General features: G+C 42.1%; 1 non-coding gene across 1 annotated transcript; it reads left to right on the forward strand.

The window, feature by feature from the left end:
• Positions 1–4,253: 4,253 nt before the first annotated feature.
• LOC131837394 (U6 spliceosomal RNA) lies at positions 4,254–4,360 on the forward strand. Its single transcript, XR_009356007.1, has one exon. It is a non-coding gene; the product is annotated as a U6 spliceosomal RNA (small nuclear RNA).
• Positions 4,361–7,821: the final 3,461 nt, after the last annotated feature.

Here is a 7,821-nt window from a genome sequence, read left to right on the forward strand (position 1 = left end):
GCCCGCCTGCCTTGGACACAACCCTGTTGATTGGAGCCAAAGCACCTCACGCAAGAGTGATGGGTCCAAGCCCACAGATATTCACACCCTAAATCACAGAGAAAGTCAGGATGGGAGAAGATTGACAGTGTTCCTGATCAAAACAGATACCTCATCACAGCATATTTAGTGGAAAACAAAAGTTGAATTCTCTATCTCAGCTGCAGAGCCCAATACATCACTGCCAAGAAGAAAGCATTTAATAAAATTCTTCTTTAAGTTATATCTAAAGTAGGAGCTCTATGGAGCAACTAGGCAGATGACAAGCAACCCCACCCCCAAGTTCATGGTGCAATGAGAATAACCTTGACAGGGACAAAAAGGCCCAGCACATTGACTCCACAGATACGTACTGAGCACACCTACTACATGCCAGGCTAGGCTCTGTCATTGTACCACAGCTGCCCTTTGAAGTTTCCAAAGCAAGTAAAAATATACGGTCAAGCCTGATCCCCATAAAACCAAGTGATAAAGGTGTTGGTATCCCCACTTTGCAGATGAGTAAACTGAGGCTCACCAAGTTTAGATGAATGGCCCAAGGTCATATGACTAGTACTTAATATATAGTTTGGATACATGGCCATGTAAACTTCTTTGCATGGGAATACTTGTCCTTCAAGCCCCTGGATGCCTATGGACCCTTTCCTACCTGTGCCAAAACCCGGTCCTCAACCTCTACATGCACTGTCCCTCAGATGACTCCACCTGTAAGGCTTCTTCTATAGGAAGGGTAATGTATCAGCTTCAAGTAACAGAAAAACCAACTAAGAGTGCCATTAACAAGAAAAGCAATTTTATGGGGCACCTAGGTGGCTCAGTGGGCTAAGCCTCTGCCTTCGGCTCAGGTCATGGTCTCAGGGTCCTGGGATCGAGCCCCACATCGGGCTCTCTGCTGAGAGCCTGCTTCCCCTCCACTCCTCTGCCTACTTGTGATCTCTGCTAAATAAATAAATAAAATCTCTTAAAAAAAAAAAAAACAATTTTACATAACAGGAGATGCGAAAGTAGGCAATTCCAGATTTGGACTTAGCTCACAATTGTCATAAAAGAAAAAAAAAATGCATTGAAAGAACCAAGATCTTCCCTTCATTCCACTCTACCATGTTTAGGCTCGTCTCCTTGCATCCATACAATGGCTGCTTTGACTCTGTAATTTCATGTTCTCCCAGGATTTTATCCAAAGGCAGATCCAGGTCACGTGACTACCCAGCAGCAAGAATCTGGTATTTGTGTCTTTCATAGGGAGGGAAAGGTACATGAGGGGGAAGTTGGAAACGGCTACTGGATAGCTAATCTACATTCTCCACTGCTGGTAACTTTCTGATTCCTAATTAGGGTCAGAGCTGAAAACTAATTTTTCCTGAGCTGGAATATGGATTTCTTGACACTACCTGTAAGTTGCTTTATTAGTTTTCTATTGCTGTGTTATAGCTTAATGCAGCTTAACTCTTGGCAGCTTTACACAATATGCATTTATTTTCTCACAGTTCTATAGGTCAGAAGTCCCGGAAGTTGAATAGGTTCTCTGCTTAAGTACTTGCAAAGCTGAAATCAAGATGTTAGCTAATCTGAGCTCTCATCTGGACCTCTAGGGAAGAATTCACTTCCAAGCTCATTCATATCATTAGTAGAATTAAGCTCCTTGCAGCTGTGGGACTGAGGTCCCATGACCTTGCTGGCCATCCACCAGGATCACTCTCAAGTCCAAAGACCATTCTCCATCCTTGAACAAGGCCCCTTCCATCTTTAATGCCAGCAACAGCACATTGACTCCTTCTCATACTTCAATGTCCTTTCTGCCACCAGCTGAAGAAAATGCTCTGCCTTTAAGAGCCTTAAGTATTAGAGCAAGCACACCCAGATCATCTGCCTTTTGCCATAATCACAGGAGTTAACACCAGAGGGTGATGATCATGGGATCTTAAAACTCTTAAAATTCTTACAATTCCATCTACTTCAGTCACCATTAAAAAAGAAAAAAAATAAGGATTTATTCTTCAAGGGTCACCCTTCTCTGATTTACAATAAGGACAGGAGGACTCCCAATCAAAACAGAGACACTGCAAGCAAAATATTAAAGAAGAGAATGGCTGCTGGGTGGAAAACCAAGAGTGTCTGATTCCATCCACCTTTCTTCTAAACTGAGATATTAAGCCTAACTTAGTTACACAGTGGAGTCCCACCTTGCTGGTGGACATCTTTTTAAAATGAGAACATGGTGCCAGTGTCCCACTGATGGGGACATGGATTCCTGTTTTAATTAACTCCCTCCACCACCACCACTCCCCTCCTCAGTCTGCCATGTGTTCCCCACACAGACTCATGAAGAATGCTGACTAACAGGGAGTTTGATGGGGTTTTCATATAACATATTTAGTGTGGCTCAATTTCTCATGTTGATTTCTCACTGGTTTGCATCTATCTATTGGGCAAAAGGGAAGGACAAGAGGTTACAGGAAGATGAGGCCCCTCTCAGAGCTCCCACAGAGCAGCCCGCACACTGCCCATAGTGTTGAGAATGGGAGGGCTTTTCCATGTTCTTTTCCGTGTCCTTCTAAAGAGAAATCCCACGCCCTCTCCTCTATAGAGATGCCTCATGTCCAGCTCTTTGAATGCACTGTTTTGTTTCCCTGCCTTAAACTTGACTCAGACCTCCTGTGTTTTCTCACTTCGTTTTCCCTGCTTTATGACATCTATGTGGACTTCACCTTCGCCGCCGACCAAAAAGTCTAAAATCCCAAGTGAGATGTCTCCAAGGAGCTGACGTGTGTTTGCACAAGCACGTGAAGATCCTTCAGAACTACAGATTATACACCAGGAACAGCTCAATGCCTTTGAGAATTCTCTACGTTCATGGATGTTGTGTTTACCTTTTATTTTAAGAGCTTCTGAGCCCATTCTCTTGAAGCACCTTGCCTTACCAGGAGCCCTGCTCGTTTGTCGTGTTGCCTCCTTCACTCAGAGGCCTCCATCAATCAGTTTCTGAAACAAGGCAGGTTCTGTGCAGAATCAAAAGCCACCACATCACAGCTGACGGCAAAAGAATGCAGCGAGCATTATTGCTTGTACACAGGGCTTCGTCTCTTTGAGAAGTATGTTTGAAATGAATGAGGCAGACGAGAGTGGTAGCTTCAAAAGCAGCTCTCCTCCTCTGGGCTTTTCTTGTTGAAAAGTCCTGAGCAGCAGTATTATAAGAAAGTCAAGAGAATAAAAGGAAAATCGGAGGCAGGCTCCAGGTTTCCTAGATGAGAGACTCACACCTGGCCTCAGCCAGGCTGTGCCACTGGACATTTGCCTTTCCTTTGTAGATTTCGGTTTGCAAGGTTAAAGTGAAAGAGGCTGTTTACTTTCTCCAGGGATTATGGATTAAAAAAAAATGCATAAATTTCCTTCACTAAGAGCCTAGCCCAGAAGTACGACAGGCTCCTCTCTTGCCTGGTGCCTCTTAAGGCCGTCACTGTTGGTAGTAGAGCTGCGGGCACCACTGTTGCCATGGTTATGACTTCTGGACCAGGGGATTGGCTGATCCTTAGCCCGGCTCTTCCATCCAGCTGTCATCTCCCCTGCAACGAGAGGCCTCCTTACTCCCTGATCCATCTTGTATTTGGCTGGCAGGTTAGAGAGCACAGTTTTCCATGGCACTTCATGACCCTTCCATAGAGCCTCAATGACCCTAATGTTGATTTGGACCTAAAGTCTTGGGTTAGTGGAAAAGTTGAAACAATATTCAGGTCTCATATAGATGATGATCCTAATAATTGGCTTAAGGATCATCGCCTTCCTCTCTTGGTTGCAGAGGCTTTGCCATGGCTGCTTGGAAGTTCAGAGCAAATATCTGGCCCACAGCCAGGAAGCGAAAAGAACGGTACAACGTGTATTTGACGTGGAACCTCATTCATGAGTTCACCTTATTTTTCCCATCCTTATCTTCCATGCCTGAATTTTTCTTTTTAATAAGTCTCGCATTATTTGCATCTTTAAAAAGTGCCTTAAATTCTTTTGAAGCAAGGTTATATATATATATATATATATATATATATATATATATATATATGTCTATTCCTCAAAAATCCAATGAAAGAAAAAAAGAAAGTGCAAAGGTTTTTCTGGCCAGGAAGGGAAGACTGCAGAGTGCAAAGCACCTAGAACATATTCTGTGTAAAAACCAAATGGGATCGTTTAAATGCATATTTTCTGTTGACGAAAAAAACATGGTGCTCGCTTTGGCAGCGCATATGCTAAAACTGGAATGGTACAGAGAACATTAGCACGGTCCCTGCTCAAGGATGACGTGCAAATTCACAAAGCATTCCATATTTTTAGACATTGGTCAAAGGGTAACAAACTCCCAGCTATAAGATAAATAAGATCCGGGGACCTAACACACAGGATGGTGACTATAGCTAACAATATTGCTTTATGTACTTGAAAGTAGTTAACAGGGGAGATTTTAAATGTTATCAACATACACACACACACACCCATAATTACGTGAAGGGTTGGAGATATTAACTAACTGTATTGTGGTCATCCTTTTGCAATATATACGTGTATCTAATCCTCATGTTGTTTAAACTTGTATGTGTTGTATGTCAATAATATCTCAGTAAAGCAAAGGAGGGAAAAACTACAACTTCAGAGAAAACCACATACACATACACAACTGAGTTTTAAAAAAACTGGAATTTCCGGTACAGAGGAGGCATAAAGACATGACACTCCTAATCTCAGGAAGCTCCCTAAACAATTAAGGAGCTGTTACGTGAAGTCACTCACTGGAGATTTTGGTCAGTCCCTTTAGAAGACTGGGGTGGGCCGTGTGGACAGGCCACACCAGCAGGGAGGTGCGTGGGGGGTTCTGGGAATCCCAGTTCCTTGCCCACAGTAAAAACTTCACAAGTATCTGCTGAATAGATGGAAAAGATAAGTAAAACAAAATGAAGCAAAAAACCCACGACAGGGGCACCTGGGTGGCTCAGTGGGTTAAAGCCTCTGCATTCGGCTCAGGTCATGATCCCAGGATTCTGGAATCGAGCCCCGCATCAGGCTCTCTGCTCACCAGGGAGCCTGCTTCCTCCTCTCTCTCTGCCTGCTTCTCTGCCTACCTGTGGTCTCCGTCTGTCAAATAAATGAATAAAATCTTAAAAAAATAAAAAAAAAATTTTTAAACCCACAACAGCAAAAGCAGACAAACAACAAAAAACATTATGCCTACATGCTAAGCTCACAGATAACGTTCAAATGAACTTGGGCAGAAATGATTTAACAGCACCCAGAAAAGCAGATGCAGCACACGGCTTTAGTCCTTTGAATCTTCTCGACAACACTTTGAGGTAGATGTTTTTTATCTCTACTGCTTTTCAATGAGGTTAAGGAAGATTAACTAATTTGTGCAAGACCCCATAACCAGTAGGTAGGATTTAAGCCCAGAGCCATCTGATTCTCAAAACAGACTATTCCTTCCATCTTCCCCATCATTCCCCAAGCTCTTCTTCTGTCCAGAATGCACATCTGAGGCCCCATTCCAGAGGCACTGAATCAGTCTCTGGGGAGGGACTTAGAAGCATATGTTTAACAAGAGACAAGATGATTCTATCATCACAGAAGTTTAAGAAAACAGCCCTGTTGCCTCAGGTGGGAAACGCATCCATCTCCCCCTCTCACCGATCAAATAGAAGCCATCAGAGATTTGAAGCTCACACAACAAAAATCAATTGCATCGTTCTGGAGTTTATCGGATTCTAATATTATAGGATACTTTTTCCCCACTTGGGTGTTATAGCATTGTCAGAGTTCATCTGGATCCTGAAGGGCATCGACAATTCTGGGAAGTTAAAAACGGACTCTAGCAGACTCCTCAGATTTTTTTAGTTTTCCCCGGTCCCTGTTTGGTCCTTCGGGGCAGAAGTTAAGAATGCAGCTTCAGCTCCCAGTAGCTTGAACAGACACAGAGTTTGCCAGCTGTGCAGGGGCTGGAGGGCTGCTGGAAGGAGAGCCCCAGGCTGAGAATCAATCCTCCTGTCCCGTTGCCCACCAGATGGCTGTCATTGGACGAGCAAATTCCATGATCCGGGAAGTAGAAAATCCATCACTGCTTGGTTTGCTTTTCTGAGTGTCAGTGTTTCCTCACCCGACGACAAGAGAAGAGGCCGAAGAAGGCTGCAGCTTCAACCCCCACCATGGAAGTGAGCGACGTATTTATACCGCCTAAATCCTTAATGAATTAGATGGGAAGCAAAACAGTGATTCCTGACAGGGCTGAATTTGAGTCAGGCTGTGAAACTCCACAGCGCAGCCAGAAGGAGAGACGGGACGAGTTGAACTGAAACCTGACCACTGCCTCTCAGCAAATTTACTGTAAGTTATTCCCGTTATCTCAGAGAGAAATTTGAGACGGGGTTAGAGAAAAGCCCAGAGCTCATTTCCCCCATGTTGAGCACAGATCGTTGTTTTAAGAATTTGTTTTATATGCTATTGCCAGAAAACTTGCTTTGAATGAAATTTCCAGGACTGCTATCTATAATAGCAAAAAATGACAAGTTTTATTTTACAAACAATAGTTTAATATAATATTAATAGTTTAATATGCTTTACTATGCTTCTATTCCAGAATATTCTCCTTTAATCTTCACAACTAGATAAATTTTATACTCTTTATTAACATGATTGTACAGATAAGGAAACTAGTAGCTTCCTTCTCATAGAGTCCTTAAGTAATTTGCAACAAGTCCATAGATCTTAGCTTAAAGCCCATCTCATGTCATTGTACCAAACGCTTTCCAAGGGAGCCCATATATAAAGGCTGTTTGTTTCTCCAAAAACAAATTCCTATATGGTGTGAAAACAGGACCCCACAACACCTTTGTTGCTTAAAGATCGATATCTGTAATAAAATGATGCATAAATGCTAAAAAAAATTTTTTTTAAGTTTTATTGAGGAAATTCGTGCAACAAGAAAGAAACCACTGGTAAAGGTGGAATCATATAAAAAAGATTCTGAAACCCAAAAAGTGGAGGGATCGGGAAAGGGGCTCCTGATTATAATTAAAAATACAAAAACAACAGTGAAGACATGGATTACCCAAGTTACAAATGAAAAAACAAAAGAAATAATTAAAAAACAAACTACTGTAATGGGAGTTGTGAATTCATGATCAGCCTAAGACAAAAATTAGACAATATTTAAAAATTAGATAAATTTCTTTTTTTAAAGATTTTATTTATTTATTTGACAGAGAGACACATGGAGAGAGAGGGAACACAAGCGGGGGAGTGCGAGAGGGAGAAGCAGGCTTCCCGCTGAGCAGAGAGCCTGATGCGGAGCTCAGTCCCAGGACCAGGGGATCATGACCTGAGCCAAAGGCAGTCACTTAATGCCTGAGTCACTCAGGTACCCCAGAATGATAAATTTCAACAGACAAAATTTTAGAAGTCATGTGACAAAAGTAGATATAAATTAGAAAAATAAAATATAAGTTATGAGTACTACACTTAGAATGGTAGAACCAGTGGACATATATTGAACTCAGAAACAATTCGGATGATTCATTTTTCTCAAGGTATCGGGCATCGGTACATATACGCTCTTAAATAAGAGTCCAAAAATGAATACAGAGGAAAGTAATAGATGTATTTTCTCACCACAGTGCAATAAAGCTAAATGCTAATGATACAAGTAAAAATACAAGGAAAGGAGCCTTGGCAAAATAGTGATTGAACCTTCAGCCTTGGAAGCAGACAGTCTAGGGTTTAAACTATAAATCCATTCCTTACTGCTGTGTG

Source organism: Mustela lutreola, chromosome 7 (genome assembly GCF_030435805.1).
Source record: "Mustela lutreola isolate mMusLut2 chromosome 7, mMusLut2.pri, whole genome shotgun sequence".
Classification (NCBI taxonomy): domain Eukaryota; kingdom Metazoa; phylum Chordata; class Mammalia; order Carnivora; family Mustelidae; genus Mustela; species Mustela lutreola.